This window comes from Delphinus delphis, chromosome 10, assembly GCF_949987515.2.
Source record: "Delphinus delphis chromosome 10, mDelDel1.2, whole genome shotgun sequence".
Taxonomy (NCBI): domain Eukaryota; kingdom Metazoa; phylum Chordata; class Mammalia; order Artiodactyla; family Delphinidae; genus Delphinus; species Delphinus delphis.
In genome coordinates, this window is record NC_082692.2 from 23,762,518 (window position 1) to 23,784,605 (window position 22,088).

The window sequence follows — 22,088 nt, forward strand, 5'->3', positions numbered from 1 at the left end:
TTACTCTGTTTTCACATCTGGCTAACTCCATTGCCTTTTGAGACTTCTACTTGCGTCAGGTAAGATATTGAAGCTCCAGAATTCAAGTCCTTACTTTTCTTTCAGGTCAATCACAATCTTGTTTGGGGGACAGATTAGTACAAAGGGCAGCAAAACACATAGTGATGTCACATAGTAATATCTCACAAAATATTTGTATTTTTAATAGAATTATATGTTTATCGTATCGGATATAATCGTTTATTAATATCGATATTTTCCCTAGTGTTCTTGTCACTACAGGCATACCTCAGACATACTGTGGGTTCAATTCCAGACACCTCAATAAAGTGATTATTGCAATAAAGCTAGTCATACTGATTTTTTGGTTTCCCAGTGCATTAAAAGTTGCACTATACTGTAGTCTATTAAGTACGAAATAGGATTATATCTCAAAAACATACATACCTTAATTTTAAAATATTTTATTGCTAAAATATGCTAACCATCATCTGGCCTTCAGCAAATCTTAGTCTTTTTTCAATAGTAACATCAAAGATCACTGATCACAGATCACCATAACAAATATAGTTAAGTTTGAAATATTGCAAGAATTATCAAAATGTGTCACAGAGACACTAAATAAGCAAATGCTGTTGGGAAAATGGCACTGATAGACTTACTGTATGCAGGATTGCCACAAACCTTTAATTTGTAGAAAAAAGCATTGTCTGAGAAACACAATAAAGCAAAGCACAATAAAACCAGATATGCCTGTATTTTAACTTCAGTGAATTTTATTTTTGTGTATCAGAAATGCATTTTTATTTTTATTTGAAAACAACCTAAATTTTTAGACAAATGATTTTAGTATATAAATTTGATTTTGTTTTTATACAGAATATAAAGATTTTCCTCATTGATCTTCCATGTGAAGGGGATTACAAGCCTGAAGGGAGATACCTTCTGCACACAAGTGTGTATCTTACGTGTAGGGTACTGGAAACCAATGTGTACTAGCTTCCACACATAAATTAGGTCGTGACACCACCTATTAAAAAGGGGATAAGAGAAAAATTCTATTACTCAGATCCGAGAAGCAAACATGACACAAAAACTGCAGGTGAAGACCAAATGAGTAATTTTAGTTAGGACACTGCAGGTTATACTGGAGTAACAGGTTTGTGAAACTACAGTGTGTACCACATTAAAACAGCAAGAAAGGGCTATTTATATGGAAAGGCTGGAATGAGGGATTTTGTTCACTAAAGCAAATTAACTTCTTGTCAACTGCCAAAACAAAACAGAACTGAGCATTATGTTAGTATACTGAAGGCATATTACACCAGTTTTTGTGCAGCATACTAAAGTTAAAACTTCTTCACTGGTGCGTATGAATCATTAATAGTCATGGAAAGTTTTTTTGCCCCTTCTTGCCAAATTTCAGGCATGTCTTATTTTTGATGGAGCATTACTTGTATCTATAATTTCATCCTGTAAAAACATATGAAGACAACGTTCATTCTGTGCCAAAGGATGACCAGCGACCTTGTCCATAAACTGCTCCAGTCCTTGCTTCCTTTCTTCAATAAAATTGTCAACAAATACTCCATCATCTCTTCTAAAAGAAAGTTGACGCAAAAATGCTTTCCCAGGGACTGGGGGAACTACAACCTTGATCTCTCTTTCTAATTCACTTCGCAGCTACTCAAAGTCACTGTATCTTCTTCTAACGGCAGATTCCTTCAGCTTGAAAATAGGCAGATTTGTCTTGACCCTGCTTTCGTAGGTGGTGAACCGACCCTGGCCTACCCGCACTGTCTAAGGGTTGCTCACATCGATCTCGAGGAAGCTGCTGGGAGGCCCGCAGGCGTCGTTCAGGTTCTGCGGCTTGGTGATCAGCCGCCGGGTGCCCGCCACGGTCTCCGCCGTTTCCCGGCTGTAGCCGCCGCCGCCGTCGCCGCGGGCTCCCTCCACCCCTTCCGCGTTCGGCCGACCCCGCCGCTGGGACGCCGAGCTCGCGCGCAACTTTAGTGAATTTTACAGTGCATTTTTTTAATACAGTAATTTGAAAATAATCGTTTTCAGTAAAGACTTTCTAATTAATGAAGGATGAATAAAAAATGATTCATCTACTGTTGCTATTCTGTTTCTCTCTTTTCTGTTTTCCTGTGATCCATGCTTGCTTCCCTCTGTTTTAAAGGAAGTTAAAAATGAGTAGTTGTGATCTTTTTTTTTTTTTTTGCGGTACGCGGGCCTCTCACTGTTGTGGCCTCTCCCGTCGCGGAGCACAGGCTCCGGACGCGCAGGCTCAGCGGCCATGGCTCACGGGCCAGCCGCTCCGCGGCATGTGGGATCTTCCCGGACCGGGGCACGAACTCGGCAGGCGGACTCTCAACCACTGCGCCACCAGGGAAGCCCCTGTGATCATATTTAATGATCTTTTTTACACTTTCTCGGTGTCATGTTGAGTGGACTGTGTCTAATTAGAAGTTAAAACCTCTCTTCTCTCTCTCTCTCACTGTATTTCTCTTGCTTTTTCCTGCTCTCTTCCTGGAATCCATGAATGTTACTTCATATTTACAAAATAAAACATATCAAGGTCATATAATGGATTTCTGGGGGAGAGGAGATTTTTCTTTAGAAATGTTCTTTTCTTGATATAAATTCTGTTGGATATAAATTGTTGGCTGGTTGGATAAGAGGGTCCTTGAACAATGCATTTTCTATCACCTCACCCTGTCTTGAGGGCTCAGCAGGAGCTGATAGACAAGGGGTAAGAGGCATGGAGATGGCAGCCTAGGCCTGTGCTTCTTAATCCTGGGTGCACAGTATAATCACTTGAGACTCATTTTTTTTTAAGTTTTATTGGAGTATAGTTGATTTACAGTGTTTTTTAGTTTCTGCTATACAGCGAAGTGAATCAGTTATACATATACATATATCCACTCTCTTTTAGATTCTTTTCCCATATAGGTCATTATAGAGTATTGAGTAGAGTTCCCTGTGCTATATACATTAGGTCCTTATTAGTTATGTTATATATAGGAGTGTGCATATGTCAATCCCAATCTCCCAATAAGATTATTTTTAAATTACTGATTCATAGCCCTGTTCTTTTCCTCCCTTCCCCCTCCCCTCTCCCAAGAAATTTCTGTCTGATTAGTCTATGATGGTACTTTTTACAAACACTTAGGGTAATTTTGGACAGGACAATCCTGTGTGCTATTTCACAAATTTTACATGTAAATGAATAATCCAAAGAATGGAAAGTGTTTTAAGTCTTTTGACAACACTGGAAAAAGAAAGGGAATTTCTCCTCTTTTCCCTAAAGGTCTTACGTAATCTGTTGATGGGGAGGAAAAATTTGACCAGAAAGATTGTCATCAGTGCTAAATTCCAAGAATGTTCACCCAAAAACTAAAGCATAACTTATCTATGCTACCTGCCTCAATCTTTCTTAGCTTGAAGTGACTTACTGGAGAATTACCCTCTTCAAAAATTCTTACCTTTCTAGCTTTATGAAAGGAGGTTGTGTGTTCTTATTTTCCCAACTTTATAGAAAGATCAGAGGTAATCCTAAGAGAGGCAGTCCCTATTGTTTCCACTGTTGTTCTCCTTTTTTTTAAAATTGAAGTGCAGTTAATTTACAATATTATATTAGTTTCAGGTGTACAATATAGTGATTCAATATTTGTATAGATTATACTCCATTTAAAATTATTACAAAACAATGGCTATCATAGCAATCAGAGAAGAAAAAGAAATAAAAGGAATCCAAATTGGAAAAGAAGAGGCAGAACTGTCACTGTTTGCAAATGACATGATACTATACATAGAGAATCCTAAAGATGCTACCAGAAAACTACTAGAGCTAATCAATGAATTTGGTAAAGTAGCAGGATACAAAATTAATGCACATAAACCTCTTGCATTCCTATACACTAATGATGAAAAATCTAAAAGAGAAATTCAGGAAACACTCCCATTTACCATTGCAACAAAATGAATAAAATACCTAGGAATAAACCTACCTAAGGAGACAAAAGACCTGTATGCAGAAAACTATAAGACACTGATGAAAGAAAATAAGATGATACAAATAGACGGAGGGATATACTATGTTCTTGGATTGGAAGAATCAATATTGTGAAAATGACTATACTAGCCAAAGCAATGTACAGATTCAGTGCAATCCTTATCAAACTACCAATGACATTTTTCACAGAAATAGAACAAAAAATTTCACAATTTGTATGGAAACATGAAAGACCCTGAATAGCCAAAGCAATCTTGAGAAAGAAAAAAGGAGCCGGAAGAATCAGACTCCCTGACTTCAGACTATACTACAAAGCTACAGTAATCAAGACAGTTTGGTACTGGCACAAAAACAGAAATATAGATCAATGGAACAGGATAGAAAGCCCAGAGATAAACTCATGCACCTATGGTCAACTTATCTTTGATAAAGGAGGCAAGAATATACCACAGAGAAAAGACAGCCTATTCAATAAGTGGTGCTGGGAAAACTGGACAGCTACATGTAAAAGAATGAAATTAGAACACTCCCTAACACCATACACAAAAATAAACTCAAAATGAATTAAAGACCTAAATGTAAGGCCAGACACTATAAAATTCTTAGAGGAAAACATAGGCAGAAAACTCCATGACATAAATCACAGCAAGATTCTTTTTGACCCACCTCCTAAAGAAATGGAAATAAAAACAAAAATAAACAAATGAGACCTAATGAAACTTCTAAGCTTTTGCACAGCAAAGGAAACCATAAAGAAGACCAAAAGACAACCCTCAGAATGGGAGAAAATATTTGCAAATGAAGCAACTGACAAAGGATTAATCTCCAAAATATACAAGCAGCTCATGCAGCTCAATATCAAAAACACAAACAACCGAATCCAAAAATGGGTGGAAGACCTAAATAGACATTTCTCCAAAGAAGACATACAGATGGCCAAGAAGCATATGAAAAGCTGCTCAACATCACTAATCATTAGAGAAATGCAAATCAAAACTACAGTGAGGTATCACCTCACACTGGTCAGAATGGCCATCATCAAAACATCTACAAACAATAAATACTGGAGAGGGTGTGGAGAAAAGGGCACCCTCTTGCAGTGTTGGTGGGAATGTAAATTGATACAGCCACTATGGAGAACAGTATGGAGGTTCCTCAAAAAACTAAAAATAGAACTACCATATGACCCAGCAATCCCATTACAGGGCATATACCTTGAGAAAACCATAATTCAAAAAGAGTCATGTACCATAATGTTCATTGCAGCTCTATTTACAATAGCCAGGACATGGAAGCAAGCTAAGTGTCCACTGACAGATGAATGGATAAAGAAGGTGTGGCACATATATACAATGGAATATTACTCAGCCATAAAAAGAAAAGGAATTGAGTTATTTGTAGTGAAGTGGATGGACCTAGAGACTGTCATACAGAGTGAAGTAATTCAGAAAGAGAAAAACAAAAACCGTATGCTAACACATATGGTTATATGGAATCTAAAAAAACAAATATGGTTATGAAGAACCTAGGGGCAGGACAGGAATAAAGACGCAGATGTAGAGAATAGACTTGAGGACCCGGGAAGTGGGAAGGGTAAGCTGAGATGAAGTGAGAGAGTGGCATGGACGTATATACACTACCAAATGTAAAATAGATAGCTAGTGGGAAGCAGCCGCATAACACAGGTAGATCAACTCAGTGCTTTGTGTCCACCTGGAGGGGTGGGATAGGGAGGGTGGGAGGGAGACACAAGAGGGAGGAGATATGGGGATGTATGTGTATGTATAGCTGCTTCACTTTGTTATACAGCAGAAACTAACACACCATTGTAAAGCAATTATACTCCAATAAAGATGTTAAAAAAAAGTTAGATCAAAACAATGGCTATATTCCCTGTGCTGTGTAATATGTCCTTGTTTCTTATCTAGTTTTTACACTGTATTTTGTGCCTCTTAATTCCAAACCCCTATCTTGTCTGTCCCCTTCCCTCTCCCCATTGGTAACCACTAGTTTGTTTTCTATACCTGTGAGTCTGTTTCTGTTTTGTTACACACAGTCATTTGCTTTATTTTTAGATTCCACATATAAGTGATAACAGAGTATTTTTCTTTATCTGTCTGACTTATTTCACTAAGCATAATACTCTCTAGGTCCATCCATGTTGTTGCAAACGTCAGAATTTCATTATTTTTTATGGTTGAGTAATACTTCATTACACACACACACACACACACACACACACACACACACACACATATATATATACCAAATATTCTTTTTCATTCATCTGTTGATGGACATTTAAGTTGCTTTTATATCTTGGCTATTGTAAATAATGCTGCTATGAACATTTGGGTGCATATTTCTTTTCAAATCAGTGTCTTTGTTTTCTTCAGATATATACCCAGGAGTGGAATTTCTGGGTCATATGGTAGTTCTATTTTTAGTTGTTTTTGGTTTGTTTGTTTGTTTTTGGTTTTGTTTTTTTGGCCACACCCCTCGGCTTGCAGGATCTTAGTTTCCCGAACTCCAGGCCCATGTCAGTGAAAGCGCCGTGTCCTAACCAGTGGACCACCAGGGAATTCCCCTATTTTTAGTTTTTTGAAGAACCTCCATACGGTTTTTCATAGTGGCTGCACCAATTTACATTCCCACCAACAGTGCACAAGGGTTCCCTTTTTTTCACATCCTTGCCAATATTTGACTTTTTGATGATATCCATTCTAGTAGGTGTGAGGTGATATCTCTCAGTTGTTTTGATTTGCATTTCTCTAATGATAAGCAATGTTGGACATCTTTTCAGGTGTCTGTTAGCCATCTGCATGTTCTTGAATTGGGCTATTTCATAGCATCTCTTGTCCACATTGGGTGGAATGAGAAGACAGGTAGAGGGAATGAGGTTAGGGAAAGAACTGCACAATTCTTCCATTCCACAGTCATCAAGAAGTATATAATTAATCTTAAACCATGCTCAGTAAAGATACAAAAATTTTCTTGTTTTTGGCCAGCGAAACAGCCTTGTATCAAGCTTTATTTTTATTGCTGAGAAATACATATGCTGAGTGATATGCACAATCAAGTGTGTGTCAGAGTCCATTTGGCTTCTCAACTGGTTTGAAATATTAACCCTATTTCTAGATCAACAGATCTCAACTCTAGCTACCCATCAGAGTCAGCTTAGAGCTTTGTAAAAAGTACCATCACCCAGGTCCCACCTCAGACTAATCAAATAGAAATTTCTTGGGGTGGAAGGAAGGAAGAGAAGTTAGGGCTATGAATCAGTAATTTAAAATACATTCTCAAGTGATTATGCTGTGCAACCCAGAATTAAGAAACACGGTCCAAAGCTGACATCTAGGGGGTCCTAGGCTGTCCATGCCTTCTACCCCTTATCTGTCAGCTCCTGTTGAGCCATCAAATCAAGGTGAGGTGGGAGGGAGTGTATTGTTCAAGGAGTTCTTATCAAACTAGCCACTTCCTATCTAAATAAATATTTTGAACTCTGTTCTTCTCGTTAAGAGTTTCAACCACAATTAATTGAGTGGCCTTTGATCCATATCACTATCTTCATTATTATAAAGATACTGTGGTGCCTTACCCAAAAATGTGTTATATGCCACTAAAAAACAGTATAATAGTAGTTTAGTTAATGTATAATTGGTCTCTGAGTAAAGGTAGGGCAGAGTCCTTTCAATCTTGGATGTAGGATTTCAACTTCCTTATTTTCTAAATACTCTGACTTCAAAGAATATATAAGGCCAGAGTGAGCTTTGAGATGAGATTACAAAAATAAGAGCTAGCTTGTGAAGAAACTGAAGGTCATTCCTCTGTAATTGCACCAAATAAAATGTACTGCTATCTTATATATAGAGAGAAGCCATTCCAGATTTCCTTGCATCTGTTATATTAACTAGTCTATTTCAGTTTTTTTTCTGTGTCGTTTTAAATAAAGTTGGATGGCAAGCTACACCTGTCATTCTAGTAGGTTAGTTTATGAATCAATTCTAGAGAATCTTCTGGTCAGAAATACCCCTCTTACCTGATTTTCTTTCTTTCTTTTTTTTCTCATTGATTTCTAGTACCTATTCATATATACCAGATGTTAAACTGTTATATAGTTGTAATATTTTCTCCCAGCCTCACATTGGTTTTCAAATGTATTTTTCAATATTGTTTATGGTTTCTTTTGTCATAAAGAAGTTTAAAGTTTTGTTTACCTTTTTTTTCTTCATGGGTTTATGGTTTTGTGCTTTTTTTCCTTTTCTTTTGAAAGTCTTTTCAAGTTTATAGTTTTTTATTTGTTTTTTTACATTTAGCCGTATATAGCATTTTATTTTTATCCATAAGTTTAAATAGTTAGCTTTATTTTTCCCCCAACTATAGGCAATTGCCGCAGTGTTGTTCATTGACTAGCACACTCTTTACCTGATCTTTTGAAATGTCACATTTACCGTATTCTAAATTCCTATATGTATTAGATTGAAAGACACAGATATTTTTAAAGGTTTTTTTTTTTATTGGAGTATAATTGCTTTACAATGGTATGTTAGTTTCAGCTTCACAACAAAATGAATCAGTTATATATATACATATATTCCCATATCTCTTCCTGCTTGCGTCTCCCTCCCTCCCACCCTCCCTATCCCACCCCTCCAGGCGGTCACAAAGCACCGAGCTGATCTCCCTGTGCTATGCGGCTGCTTCCCACTAGCTATCTACCTTACGTTTGGTAGTGTATATATGTCCATGCCTCTTTATCGCTTTGTCACCGTTTACCCTTCCCCCTCCCCATAGCCTCAAGCCCATTCTCTAGTAAGTCTGTGTCTTTATTCCTGTTTCACCCCTAGGTTTTCCATGACATTTTTTTTTCTTAAATTCCATATATATGTGTTAGCATACGGTATTTGTCTCTCTCTTTCTGACTTACTTCACTCTGTATGACAGACTCTAGGTCTATCCACCTCATTACAAATAGCTCAATTTCGTCTCTTTTTATGGCTGAGTAATATTCCATTGTATATATGTGCCACATCTTCTTTATCCATTCATCTGATGATGGACACTTAGGTTGTTTCCATCTCTGGGCTATTGTAAATAGAGCTGCAATGAACATTTTGGTACATGACTCTTTTTGAATTATGGTTTTCTCAGGGTATATGCCCAGTAGTGGGATTGCTGGGTCATATGGTAGTTCTATTTGTAGCTTTTTAAGGAACCTCCATACTGTTCTCCACAGTGGCTGTATCAATTTACATTCCCACCAACAGTGTAAGAGGGTTCCCTTTTCTCCACACCCTCTCCAGCATTTATTGTTTCTAGATTTTTTTATGATGGCCATTCTGACTGGTGTGAGATGATATCTCATTGTAGTTTTGATTTGCATTTCTCTAATGATTAGTGATGTTGAGCATTCTTTCATGTGTTTGTTGGCACTCTGTATATCTTCTTTGGAGAAATGTCTATTTAGGTCTTCTGCCTATTTTTGGATTGGGTTGTTTGTTTTTTTGTTATTAAGCTGCATGAGCTGCTTATAAATTTTGGAGATTAATCCTTTGTCAGTTGCTTCATTTGCAAATATTTTCTCCCATTCTGAGGGTTGTCTTTTGGTCTTCTTTATGGTTTCCTTTGCTGCGCAAAAGCTTTTAAGTTTCATTAGGTCCCATTTGTTTACTTTTGTTTTTATTTCCATTTCTCTAGGAGGTGGGTCAAAAAGGACCTTGCTGTGATTTATGTCATAGAGTGTTCTGCCTATGTTTTCCTCTAAGAGTTTGATAGTTTCTGGCCTTAAATTTAGGTCTTTAATCCATTTTGAGCTTATTTTTGTGTATGGTGTTAGGGAGTGATCTAATCTCATACTTTTACATGTAGCTGTCCAGTTTTCCCAGAACCACTTATTGAATAGGCTGTCCTTTCTCCACTGTACATTTCTGCCTCCTTTGTCAAAGATAAGGTGACCATATGTGCGTGGGTTTATCTCTGGGCTTTCTATCCTGTTCCATTGATCTACATTTCTGTTTTTGTGCCAGTACCATACTGTCTTGATTACTGTAGCTTTGTAGTATAGTCTGAAGTCAGGAAGCCTGATTCCTCCAGCTCCATTTTTCATTCTCAAGATTGCTTTGGCTATTCGGGGTCTTTTGTGTTTCCATACAAATTGTGAAATTTTTTGTTCTAGTTCTGTGAAAAATGCCAGTGGTAGTTTCATAGGGATTGCATTGAATCTGTAGATTGCTTTGGGTAGTAGAGTCATTTTCACAATGTTGATTCTTCCAATCCAAGAACATGGTATATCTCTCCATCTATTTGTATCATCTTTAATTTCTTTCATCAGTGTCTTATAATTTTCTGCATACAGGTCTTTTGTCTCCTTAGGTAGGTTTATTCCTAGGTATTTTATTCTTTTTGTTGCAATGGTAAATGGGAGTGTTTTCTTGATTTCACTTTCAGATTTTTCATCCTTAGTGTATAGGAATGCCAGAGATTTCTGTGCATTAATTTTGTATCCTGCTACTTTACCAAATTCATTGATTAGCTCTAGTAGTTTTCTGGTAGCATCTTTAGGATTCTCTATGTATAGTATCATGTCATCTGCAAACAGTGACCGCTTTACTTCTTCCTTTCCGATTTGGATTCCTTTTATTTCCTTTTCTTCTCTGATTGCTGTGGCTAAAACTTCCAAGACTATGTTGAAAAAGAGTGGTGAGAGTGGGCAACTTTTTCTTGTTCCTGATCTTAGTGGAAATGCTTTCAATTTTTCACCATTGAGGATGATGTTGGCTGTGGGCTTGTCATATATGGCCTTTATTATGTTGAGGAAAGTTCCCTCTATGCCTACTTTCTTCAGGGTTTTTATCATAAATGGGTGTTGAATTTTGTCAAAAGCTTTCTCTGCATCTATTGAGATGATCATATGGTTTTTCTCCTTCAATTTGTTAATATGGTTTATCACATTGATAGATTTGCATATATTGAAAAATCCTTGCATTCCTGGAATAAACCCCACTTGATCATGGTGTATGATCCTTTTAATGTGCTGTTGGATTCTGTTTGCTAGTATTTTGTTGAGGGTTTTTGCATCTATGTTCATCAGTGATATTGGCCTGTAGTTTTCTTTCTTTGTGACATCCTTGTCTGGTTTTGGTATCAGGGTGATGGTGGCCTCGTAGAATGAGTTGGGGAGTGTTCCTCCCTCTGCTATATTTTGGAAGAGTTTGAGAAGGATAGGTGATAGCTCTTCTCTAAATGTTTGATAGAATTCGCCTGTGAAGCCATCTGGTCCTGGGCTTTTCTTTGTTGGAAGATTTTTAATCACAGTTTCAATTTCAGTGCTTGTGATTGGTCTGTTCATATTTTCTATTTCTTCCTGATTCAGTCTTGGCAGGTTGTGCATTTCTAAGAATTTGTCCATTTCTTCCAGATTGTCCATTTTATTGGCATATAGTTGCTTGTAGTAATCTCTCATGATCTTTTTTATTTCTGCAGTGTCAGTTGTTACTTCTCCTTTTTCATTTCTAATTCTATTGATTTGAGTCTTCTCCCTTTTTTTCTTGATGAGTCTGGCTAATGGTTTATCTATTTTGTTTATCTTCTCAAAGAACCAGCTTTTAGTTTTATTGATCTTTGTTATCGTTTCCTTCATTCCTTTTTCATTTATTTCTGATCTGATTTTTATGATTTCTTTCCTTCTGCTAACTTTGGGTTTTTTTTTGTTTTTCTTTCTCTAATTGCTTGAGGTGCAAGGTTAGGTTGTTTATTCGAGATGTTTCCTGCTTCTTAAGGTGGGCTTTTATTGCTATAAACTTCCCTCTTAGAGCTGCTTTTGCTGCATCCCATAGGTTTTGGGTCATTGTGTCTCCATTGTCATTTGTTTCTAGGTATTTTTAAATTTCCTCTTTGATTTCTTCAGTGATCACTTCGTCATTAAGTAGTGTATTGTTTAGCCTTCATGTGTTTGTATTTTTTACAGATCTTTTCCTGTAATTGATATCTAGTCTCATGGCGTTTTTGTCGGAAAAGATACTTGATAAAATTTCAATTTTCTTAAATTTACCAAGGCTTGATTTGTGACCCAAGATATGAGCTATCCTGGAGAATGTTCCAAGAGCACTTGAGAAAAATGTGTATTCTGTTGTTTTTGGATGGAGTGTCCTATAAATATCAATTAAGTCCATCTTGTTTAATGTATCATTTAAAGCTTGTGTTTCCTTATTTATTTTCATTTCGGATGATCTGTCCATTGGTGAAAGTGGGGTGTTAAAGTCCCCTACTATGAATGTGTTACTGTCGATTTCCCTTTATGTCTGTTAGTATTTGCCTTATGTATTGAGGTGCTCCTATGTTGGGTGCATAAATATTTACAATTGTTATACCTTCTTCTTGGATCAATCCCTTGATCATTATGTAGTGTCCTTTCTCTCTTCTAATAGTCTTTATTTAAAGTCTATTTTGTCTGATATGAGAATTGCTACTCCAGCTTTCTTTTGGTTTCCATTTGCATGGAATATCTTTTTCCATCCCCTTACTTTCAGTCTGTATGTGTCTCTAGGTCTAAAGTGGGTCTCTTGTAGACAGCATATATATGGGTCTTGTTTTTGTATCCATTCAGCCAATCTGTGTCTTTTGGTGGGAGCATTTAGTCCATTTACATTTAAGGTAATTATCGATATGTATGTTCCTATTTCCATTTTCTTAATTGTTTTGGGTTCGTTATTGTAGGTCTTTTCCTTCTCTTGTGTTTCTTGTCTAGAGAAGTTCCTTTAGCATTTGTTGTAAAGCTGGTTTGGTGGTGCTGAACTCTCTCAGCTTTTGCTTGTCTATAAAGGTTTTAATTTCTCCATCAAATCTGAATGAGATCCTTGCTGGGTAGAGTAATCTTGGTTGCAGGTTTTTCTCCTTCATCACTTTCAGTATGTCCTGCCACACCCTTCTGGCTTGCAGAGTTTCTGCTGAGAGGTCAGCAGTTATCCTTATGGGGATTCCCTTGTGTGTTATTTGTTGTTTTTCCCTTGCTGCTTTTAATATGTTTTCTTTGTATTTAATTTTTGACAGTTTGATTAATATGTGTCTTGGCGTATTTCTCCTTGGATTTATCCTGTATGGGACTCTCTGTGCTTCCTGGACTTGATTAACTATTTCCTTTCCCATATTAGGGAAGTTTTCAACTATAATCTCTTCAAATATTTTCTCAGTCCCTTTCTTTTTCTCTTCTTCTTCTGGAACCCCTATAATTCGAATGTTGGTGCGTTTAATGTTGTCCCAGAGGTCTCTGAGACTGTCCTCAGTTCTTTTCATTCTTTTTTCTTTATTCTGCTCTGCATTAGTTATTTCCACTATTTTATCTTCCAGGTCACTTATCCGTTCTTCTGCCTCAGTTATTCTGCTATAGATCCCATCTAGAGTATTTTAAATTTCATTTATTGTGTTATTCATCATTGCTTGTTTCATCTTTATTTCTTCTAGGTCCTTGTTAAATGTTTCTTGCATTTTGTCCATTCTATTTCCAAGATTTTGGATCATCTTTACTATCATTATTCTGAATTCTTTTTCAGGTAGACTGCCTATTTCCTCTTCATTTGTTAGGTCTGGTGCATTTTTATCTTGCTCCTTCATCTGCTGTGTGTTTTTCTGTCTTCTCATTTTGCTTATCTTACTGTGTTTGGGGTCTCCTTTTTGCAGGCTGCAGGTTCGTAGTTCCTGTTGTTTTTGATGTCTGTCTCCAGTGGCTAAGGTTGGTTCAGTGGGTTGTGTAAGCTTCCTGGTGGAGGGGACTAGTGCCTGTGTTGTGGTGGATGAGGCTGGATCTTGTTTCTCTAGTGGGCAGGTCCACGTCTGGTGGTGTGTTTTGGGGTGTCTGTGGACTTATTATTATTTTAGGCAGCCTGTCTGCTAATGGGTGGGTTTGTGTTCCTGTTTTGCTAGTTGTTTGGCATAGGTTGTCCAGCACTGTAGCTTGCTGGTCGTTGAGTGGTGCTGGGTGCTGGTGTTAAGATGGAGGTCTCTGGGAGATTTTCGCCATTTGATATTATGTGGAGCTGGGAGGTCTCTTGTTGACCAGTGTCCTGAAATTGGCTCTCCCACCTCAGAGGCAGAGCCCTGACTCCTGGCTGGAGCACCAGGAGCCTTTCATCCACATGGCTCAGAATAAAAGGGAGAAAAAGTAGAGAGAATTAGTAGAAGTAGGAAGAAAGAAAGAAAGAAAGAAAGAAAGGAGGGAAGGAAGGAAGGAAAGAAGGAAGGAAGGAAGGAAGGAAGAAAGAAAGAAGAAAAGAAGGAAAGAAGGCAAGAAGGAAAGAAAGGAGGGAGGGAGGGAGGAAGGAAGGAAGGAGGGAAGGAAGGAAAAAAGACAGAAAGAAAGAAGATACAGTAAAATAAAATAAAGTATAATAAAGTTATTGAATTAAAAAATAATTATTTAGAAAAAAAAAGGGACGGATAGAACCTTAGGACAAATGGTGGAAGCAAAGCTATACAGACAAAATCTTACACAGAAGCATACACATTCACAAAAAGAGGTAAGGGGGAAAAATCATAAATCTTGCTCTCAAAGTCCACCTCCTCAATTTGGGATGATTCGTTGTCTAAAGGAGGGAAGGAAGGAAGGAATGAAAGAAGGAAGGAAGGAAGGAAAGAAAGAAAGAAAGAAAGAAAGAAAGAAAGAAAGAAGGTAAAGTTTAATAAAGTTATTAGAATTAATTATTAAGAAAAAAATTAAAAAAAAAACAACAATGGACGGATAGAACCCTAGGACAAATGGTGGAAGCAAAGCTATACAGACAAGATCTCACACAGAAGCATACACACACACATTCACAAGAAGAGGAAAAGGGAAAAAAATCATAGATTTTGCTCTAAAAGTCCACCTCCTCAATTGGGGATGATTCGTTGTCTATTCATGTATTCCACAGATGCAGGGTATATCAAGTTGATTGTGGAGCTTTAATCCGCTGCTTCTGCGGCAGCTGGGAGAGATTTCCCTTTCTCTTCTTTGTTCTCACAGCTCCCGGGGCTCTCTCACAGCTCCCGGGGCTCAGCTTTGGATTTGGCCCCGCCTCTGCGTGTAGGTCGCCGGCTCAGGCCGGGGGGCGGGGGGGAGGGAGGGGCACGGCGTGCGGGGCGGGCCTGCGGCGGCAGAGGCCGGCGTGACGTTGCACGAGCCTGAGGTGCGCCGTGCGTTCTCCCGGGGAAGTTGTCCTTGGATCCCGGGAACCTGGCAGTGGCGGGCTGCACAGGCTCCCCGGAAGAGGGGTGTGGAGAGTGACCTGTGCTCGCACACAGGCCCCTTGGTGGCGGCAGCAGCAGCCTTAGCGTCTCCCGCCCGTTTCTGTGGTCCGCGCTTTTAGCCGCGGCTCGCGTCCGTCTCTGGGGTTCGCGCTTTTAACCGCGGCTTGCGCCCGTCTCTGGAGTTCCTTTAAGCAGCGCTCTTGAACCCCTCTCCTCGCGCACCAGGAAACAAAGAGAGAAGAAAAAGTCTCTTGCCTCTTTGGCAGGTCCAGACTTTTCCCCGGACTCCCTCCTGGCTAGCCGTGGTGCACTAACCCCTTCAGGTTATGTTCAAGCCGCCAACCCCAGTCCTCTCCCTGCGCTCCGACCGAAGCCCGAGCCTCAGCACGCAGCCCCGCCCGCCCCGGCGGGTGAGCAGACGAGCCTCTCGGGCTGGTGAGTGCTGTTCGGCACCGATCCTCTGTGTGGGAATCTCCTCGCTTTGCCCTCCGCACCCCTGTTGCTGTGCTCTCCTCCGCGGCTCCGAAGCTCCCCCCTCCGCCTCCCGCAGTCTCCGCCCGCGAAGGGGCTTCCTAGTGTGTGGAAACTTTTCCTCCTTCACAGCTGCCTCCCACTGGTGCAGGTGCCGTCCCTATTCTTTTGTCTCTGTTTTTTCTTTTTTTCTTTTGCCCTACCCAGGTACGTGGGGAGTTTCTTGCCTTTTGGGAGGTCTGAGGTCTTCTGCCAGCATTCAGTAGATGTTCTGTAGGAGTTGTTCCACGTGTAGATGTATTTCTGGTGTATCTGTGGGGAGGAAGGGGATCTCCGCGTCTTACTCTTCCGCCATCTTCCCAGCAGCCCCCCTCCCTTTTATTTTAAAGAAAAAAAGAAAAGAAAAGACAAAATGTGCGCAAAATATGCCTCTTGAAATTGTCCTCTTGAAATGTTGACGTCTTTGGAATTTTCTGGTCGATTTACGACCCCAGGATTTTTTTTGATGGCAGGTGTCATGTACAGGCCTGCAATTATTTTGAATATTAAGTGAGCATTAGCGCTGTTGTGTGAAATGGCCAGAAGGCGGCAGCGCTTCTCCTTACCAAATCTGGTTACTAGGGCAACAGAGCCATAAGGGAAGTTGTGCTGTAGGTTGTAAATTAGAACGGAAAATGCCAGCGAAATCTCCTTAAGATTATGTCTCATTACTTCTTGTACGTTTTTAAATTTAATTTTTTATCACAACCAATTTGATTACAATGTGTTTTTTTCTTTTGTTCTAGGTGTGCAAGATGTGGTTCTTTTACACATATACATATATCTATTCTTCTTCGGATCCTTTTTCCATGTGGGTTATGGCACAATGTTGAGCAGTCTCCTCTTGGTATGCCGTAGGTCTTTGGTGATTTTATACTTCACGTGTGTTTGTATATCTCTGTTCACCCCAATATCCTAATGTATCCAATCCTCACACCTTTCCCTTTGGTCAAGCGTAAGTTTGCTTAATGAATCTGTGATTGGATTTCTCTGTGGAAATATCTTCGTTGGTATCAACTTTTAGGTAACACCTATAAGTCATATCATAGGATATGTGTCTTTCATTTTCTCACTTACTACAACTTGCGTGATTGCTTCTAGACTCATCTATGGTGCTGCAAATGGCATTGTTTCATTTTTTCCCCAGCTAATATTCCATCTCTACTTGTAGCAGTTCTTCTCTGTCCACCCATCTGTTGCTGGACTTTTTGGTTACTTCCATATCTTGGCTATTGTAATCCTGTGTAGTGCAGATTTGTCTGTGTGTGTCTTTCCAATTCTGTCTTCTTGGTTATAGGTCCAGGGATGGGCCTGCTGGATCCTATGGTAGGTCAATGTTTACGTTTTAAAGACATCTCCATTCTGTTCTCATTAGTGGCCCTTTCCTGGGTGCATCCCACTTAAAGTTGAGGGTATGCATTTCTCCACAACCACTTCAGCATTTGTAGTTTATAGTTTTCTTGCTGATGGTTATTCTGAGTGGTGTGAGCTGATACCTCTTTGTGGTTGGATTTGCATGTGTCTCATAATCCTTTGAAATTGAGCTTTCAGGCATGTCCTTTTATTGTTCAAACTGTTATTACAGCTTACTTCTTCAAATTGTTTTCTTGAAACATGTGCCCCATTTTGAAATTTTTTGGCCTTTACCTGCGTCAAGACATTTTGAGGGCATGTTTCATTTACAGGCCTGCAGTACTTGTGCATATGAAGTGACCATTAGCACAGATTTTCAAGCTGCTTTTGCAGGTATCGGCCAGAGGTCGGCAGCATTTCTACGTTCCCCACTCTGGTACCTAGGGAAACAGAACTTCCTGCCTGTGGTGTTCCTCAGATATAATTTAGAGTGCAATGTGCCCTGATTAACCCCCAAAAGCTTACGTCTCTTACTTATGTTTGTTTTTAAATTTGATTTATATTTTTTAGTGGAGTAATATTCCATTGTGTACATGGACCACTTCTAATTTGTGTATTCTTCTGTTGATGGACATTTTTGTTGCTTCCAAATGTTGGCTATGGTAAATATTTCTGGAGTGCAGTATTACCAGCCTGTGACTTTTGATTCTCGTTTTCTCAAGTGATAGGCCCAGCAGTGGGTATGCTTCATTAACTGGTAGCTCAGTGTTTACCGTTTCAAAACACCTCCATTGTGTTTTCATTAGTGGCTCTTACCACGTCCCCCTTAGAACTGAGGGTACCCATTTCTCCACAACGCCTTCAGCATTTATTTTTTGCAGAATGTTTTCTCGTGGCAATTCTGACTGGTGTGAGCTGATAGGTTTTTGTAATTTGTATTTGCATGTCTTTAATAATTCCTAATGCTCAGCATCTTTCCACATCTTCCTTTTTGCTTTAAGAAAAAAAAAGAAAAAGTGTGTGTACAATATACCTCCTAAAATTGTCTTGGAGGGGTGCCCTCTTTTGAATTTTGTGGTCGATTTTTGACCACAGGATTTTTTTTGAGAGCAGGTCAGGTGTCATTTACATACCTGCAATGATTGTGAATATTTAGTGACCTTTAGTACTGGGTTTAAAGCTTGTGTTGTGAGAAAAGGCCACAAGGGGGCAGCATTTCTCCATTCTCAAATCTGGGTACTAGGGCAGCAGAGTCTTTCTGGAAGTCGTGTTCCTAGGTTGTAAATTAGAATGGAATGTGCCAGGAAAAGCCCCTGAAGTTTATGTCTCATTAATTATTGTTCGTTGTTTTAATTGTTTTAATCGGGGTAATGATTAGAATACAGTTTGTCTTGGGTGTACAGAATCTGGTTCATTTGTACATCATATATATCTATTCATGTACAGATCCTTTTCCCATGTAAAAGATTACAGAACGTTTCATAGACCTCCCTTGCCATGTGCTTGGTCTTTTTAGATATATGTACTTAATCTGTGTTTGTGTAGGTATGGTAAATCGAATCTTAATTTACCCATTTCCACCACCTTTGGTTTTAGATATGCATAGTTTGTTTTTTAAGTCTTTGTGTGTCTTTCTCTGTGGAAATATGTCCATTTTTGTCAGGTCGTACGTAACACCTATAAGTGATACCATCGGATATCTGTCTTTTGCTTTCCAGCTTACCTCACGTTCTGTGATTATCTCTAGGCTCATCTATGGTGCCTCAAAGAGCAGTGTTTCATTGTTTTCCATGGCTAATATTCCATTGTATACGTGGACCACTTTTTCTTCATCTATTCATCTGTTGATGGACATTTAGGTTGCTTCCATATCTTGGCTATTGTGAATAAGGCTTCAGTGCAGCTTTTGCAGCCTGTGTCTTCGGGATTCTGGTGTTCACGCGAGAGGCCCAGCGGTGGGTCTGCTGCATCGAATGGTAGCTCAATTTTTACTTTTCAAAGCAGCTCCTTTCTCTTCTCATTATTGGCTGTTACCACTTTACATCTCACCAGCAGCTAGAGGGTACACAGTTCTCTAAAACCCCTTCAGCATTTATTGTTTGTAGACTTTTTGCTGATCGTCAGTCGACAGGTGTGAGTTGAAAGCTTTTTGTAGATTAGATTTGCATGAGTCTAATAATTCCTGAGGTTGAGCTTTTATCCATTTTCCTTTTTTTAGAAAAGAGAGTGAGTCAAACTTACCTCTTCATACTATCTTCTTGAAACATTTGCCTGTTTTGAATTTTTTTATCCATTCCCTACCTCAGCACAAATATTTAGGGCAGGTGTCCTTTACAGCCCTGAGTCCTTGTGAATGTTAAGTGACCACTAGCTGTGGGCTTAAAGCCGCTCTTGCGGGAAACGGCCACAAGCCGGCAGCATTTCTCCATTTCCAACTCGGTTTTTGGGCAGTAGAGCCTTCCTGGAAATCGTGTTAGTAGGCTGCAAACTTGAGTTGAATGTGCCAGGACAAACCCCAAGAGCTTATATCTCCTTACTTCTTGTTTGTTTTTTAAATTTAACTTTTATTAATTATCAGAGCAAATTTGATAAAAAGAGTTTGTTTCTCCTAGGTGTACAGAATCTGGTTCATTATATCAATGTATCTGTCTATTCAGCTTTGGATCCTTTCTCGTGTAGGTTATTACAGAGTGTTGAGTAGACCTTTCTTGGTATTCCATAGGTATTTTGTGATTATATATTTCATATGTATTAGTACATGTCTGTTAACCCCCATATCCTAATTCATCCATTCCTTACAACTTTCCATTTGGTTAAACGTAATTTTTTCTTAATCCATGCTTTTCCTTCTCTTGGAAATTAGTTCGTGGGTATCAATTTTTAGGTAACACCTATAAGTGACCTCATAGCATATCTGTCTTTCAGTTTCTTTCGTACTTCAAGTTGGGTGATGATCTTTAGGTCCTTCTATGGTGGTGCAAATGGCACAGTTTCATTCTTTTCCATGGCTAATATTCCATTGTGTACATGGACCACTTCTTCCTTGTACATTTTTCTGTTGATGGTCATTTTGATTTCTTCCAAGTCTTTGCTATGGTAAATGTTCCTGCAGTGCAGGATTGCCAGCCTGTATCTTTCTCATTGTGGTCTGCTCAGGTGATAGGCGCATCTATGGACTTACGAGATCACACGGTAGCTCAATTTTTACCCTTAAACGCACCTCCATTATGTTCTCAGTAATGGCTGTTAGGGGTTTACATCCCCCCAGCAGCTAGTGGGTACACAGTTCTCTGAAACCCCTTCAGCATTTATTCTTTGTAGACTTTTTGCTGAAAATCATTCTGACGGCTGTGAGGTGAACATTTCTGTAGACTGGATTTGCATGGCTTTATTAATTGCTGATGTTGAGCATGTTACCTTTCCCTTTTATTTTAAAGAAAAATAAAAAAAGACAAAGTGTGCGACAAATATGCCTCTTGTAATTGTCTTCTTGAAATGTTGACGTCTTTGGAATTTTCTGGTCGATTTACGACCCTAGGATTTTTTTTGATGGCAGGTGTCATTTACAGGCCTGCAATTATTTTGAATATTAGGTGAGCATTAGCGCTGTTGTGTGAAATGGCCAGAAGGTGGCAGCTCTTCTCCTTACCAAATCTGGTTACTAGGGCAACAGAGCCCTAATGGAAGTTGTGCTGTAGGTTGTAAATTAGACTGGAAAATGCCAGCGAAATCTCCTTAATGTTATGTCTCATTACTTCTTGTTCGTTTCTTAATTTAATTTTTGTTTTTTATCACAACCAATTTGATTACAATGTGTTTTTTTTTGTTCTACGTGTGCAAGATGTGATTCTTTTACACATATACATGTATCTATTCTTCTTCGGATCCTTTTCCCATGTGGGTTATGGCACAATGTTGAGCAGTCTCCTCTTGGTATGCCGTAGGTCTTTGGTGATTCTATACTTCACGTGTGTTTGTATATCTCTGTTCACCCCAATATCCTAATGTATCCAATCCTCACACCTTTCCCTTTGGTCAAGCGTAAGTTTGCTTAATGAATCTGTGATTGGATTTCTCTGTGGAAATATCTTCGTTGGTATCAACTTTTAGGTAACACCTATAAGTCATATCATAGGATATGTGTCTTTCATTTTCTCACTTACTACAACTTGCGTGATTGCTTCTAGACTCATCTATGGTGCTGCAAATGGCATTGTTTCATTTTTTCCCCAGCTAATATTCCATCTCTACTTGTAGCAGTTCTTCTCTGTCCACCCATCTGTTGCTGGACTTTTTGGTTACTTCCATATCTTGGCTATTGTAATCCTGTGTAGTGCAGATTTGTCTGTGTGTGTCTTTCCAATTCTGTCTTCTTGGTTACAGGTCCAGGGATGGGCCTGCTGGATCCTATGGTAGGTCAATGTTTACCTTTTAAAGGCATCTCCATTCTGTTCTCATTAGTGGCCCTTTCCAGGGTGCGTCCCACTTAAAGTTGAGGGTATGCATTTCTCCACAACCACTTCAGCATTTGTAGTTTATAGTTTTCTTGCTGATGGTTATTCTGAGTGGTGTGAGCTGATACCTCTTTGTGGTTGGATTTGCATGTGTCTCATAATCCTTTGAAATTGAGCTTTCAGGCATGTCCTTTTATTGTTCAAACTGTTATTACAGCTTACTTCTTCAAATTGTTTTCTTGATACATGTGTCCCATTTTGAAATTTTTTGGCCTTTACCTGCGTCAAGAAATTTTGAGGGCATGTTTCATTTACAGGCCTGCAGTACTTGTGCATATGAAGTGACCATTAGCACAGATTTTCAAGCTGCTTTTGCAGGTATCGGCCAGAGGTCGGCAGCATTTCTACGTTCCCCACTCTGGTACCTAGGGAAACAGAACTTCCTGCCAGTGGTGTTCCTCAGATATAATTTAGAGTGCAATGTGCCCTGATTAACCCCCAAAAGCTTACGTCTTCTTACTTATCTTTGTTTT

At 39.1% G+C, this 22,088-nt stretch overlaps 1 pseudogene; it reads right to left on the minus strand.

The window, feature by feature from the left end:
* Window positions 1-1,468: 1,468 nt before the first annotated feature.
* Window positions 1,469-20,327, minus strand: LOC132432939 (sorting nexin-3-like; annotated as a pseudogene).
* Between the last annotated feature and the right edge of the window lie 1,761 nt (window positions 20,328-22,088).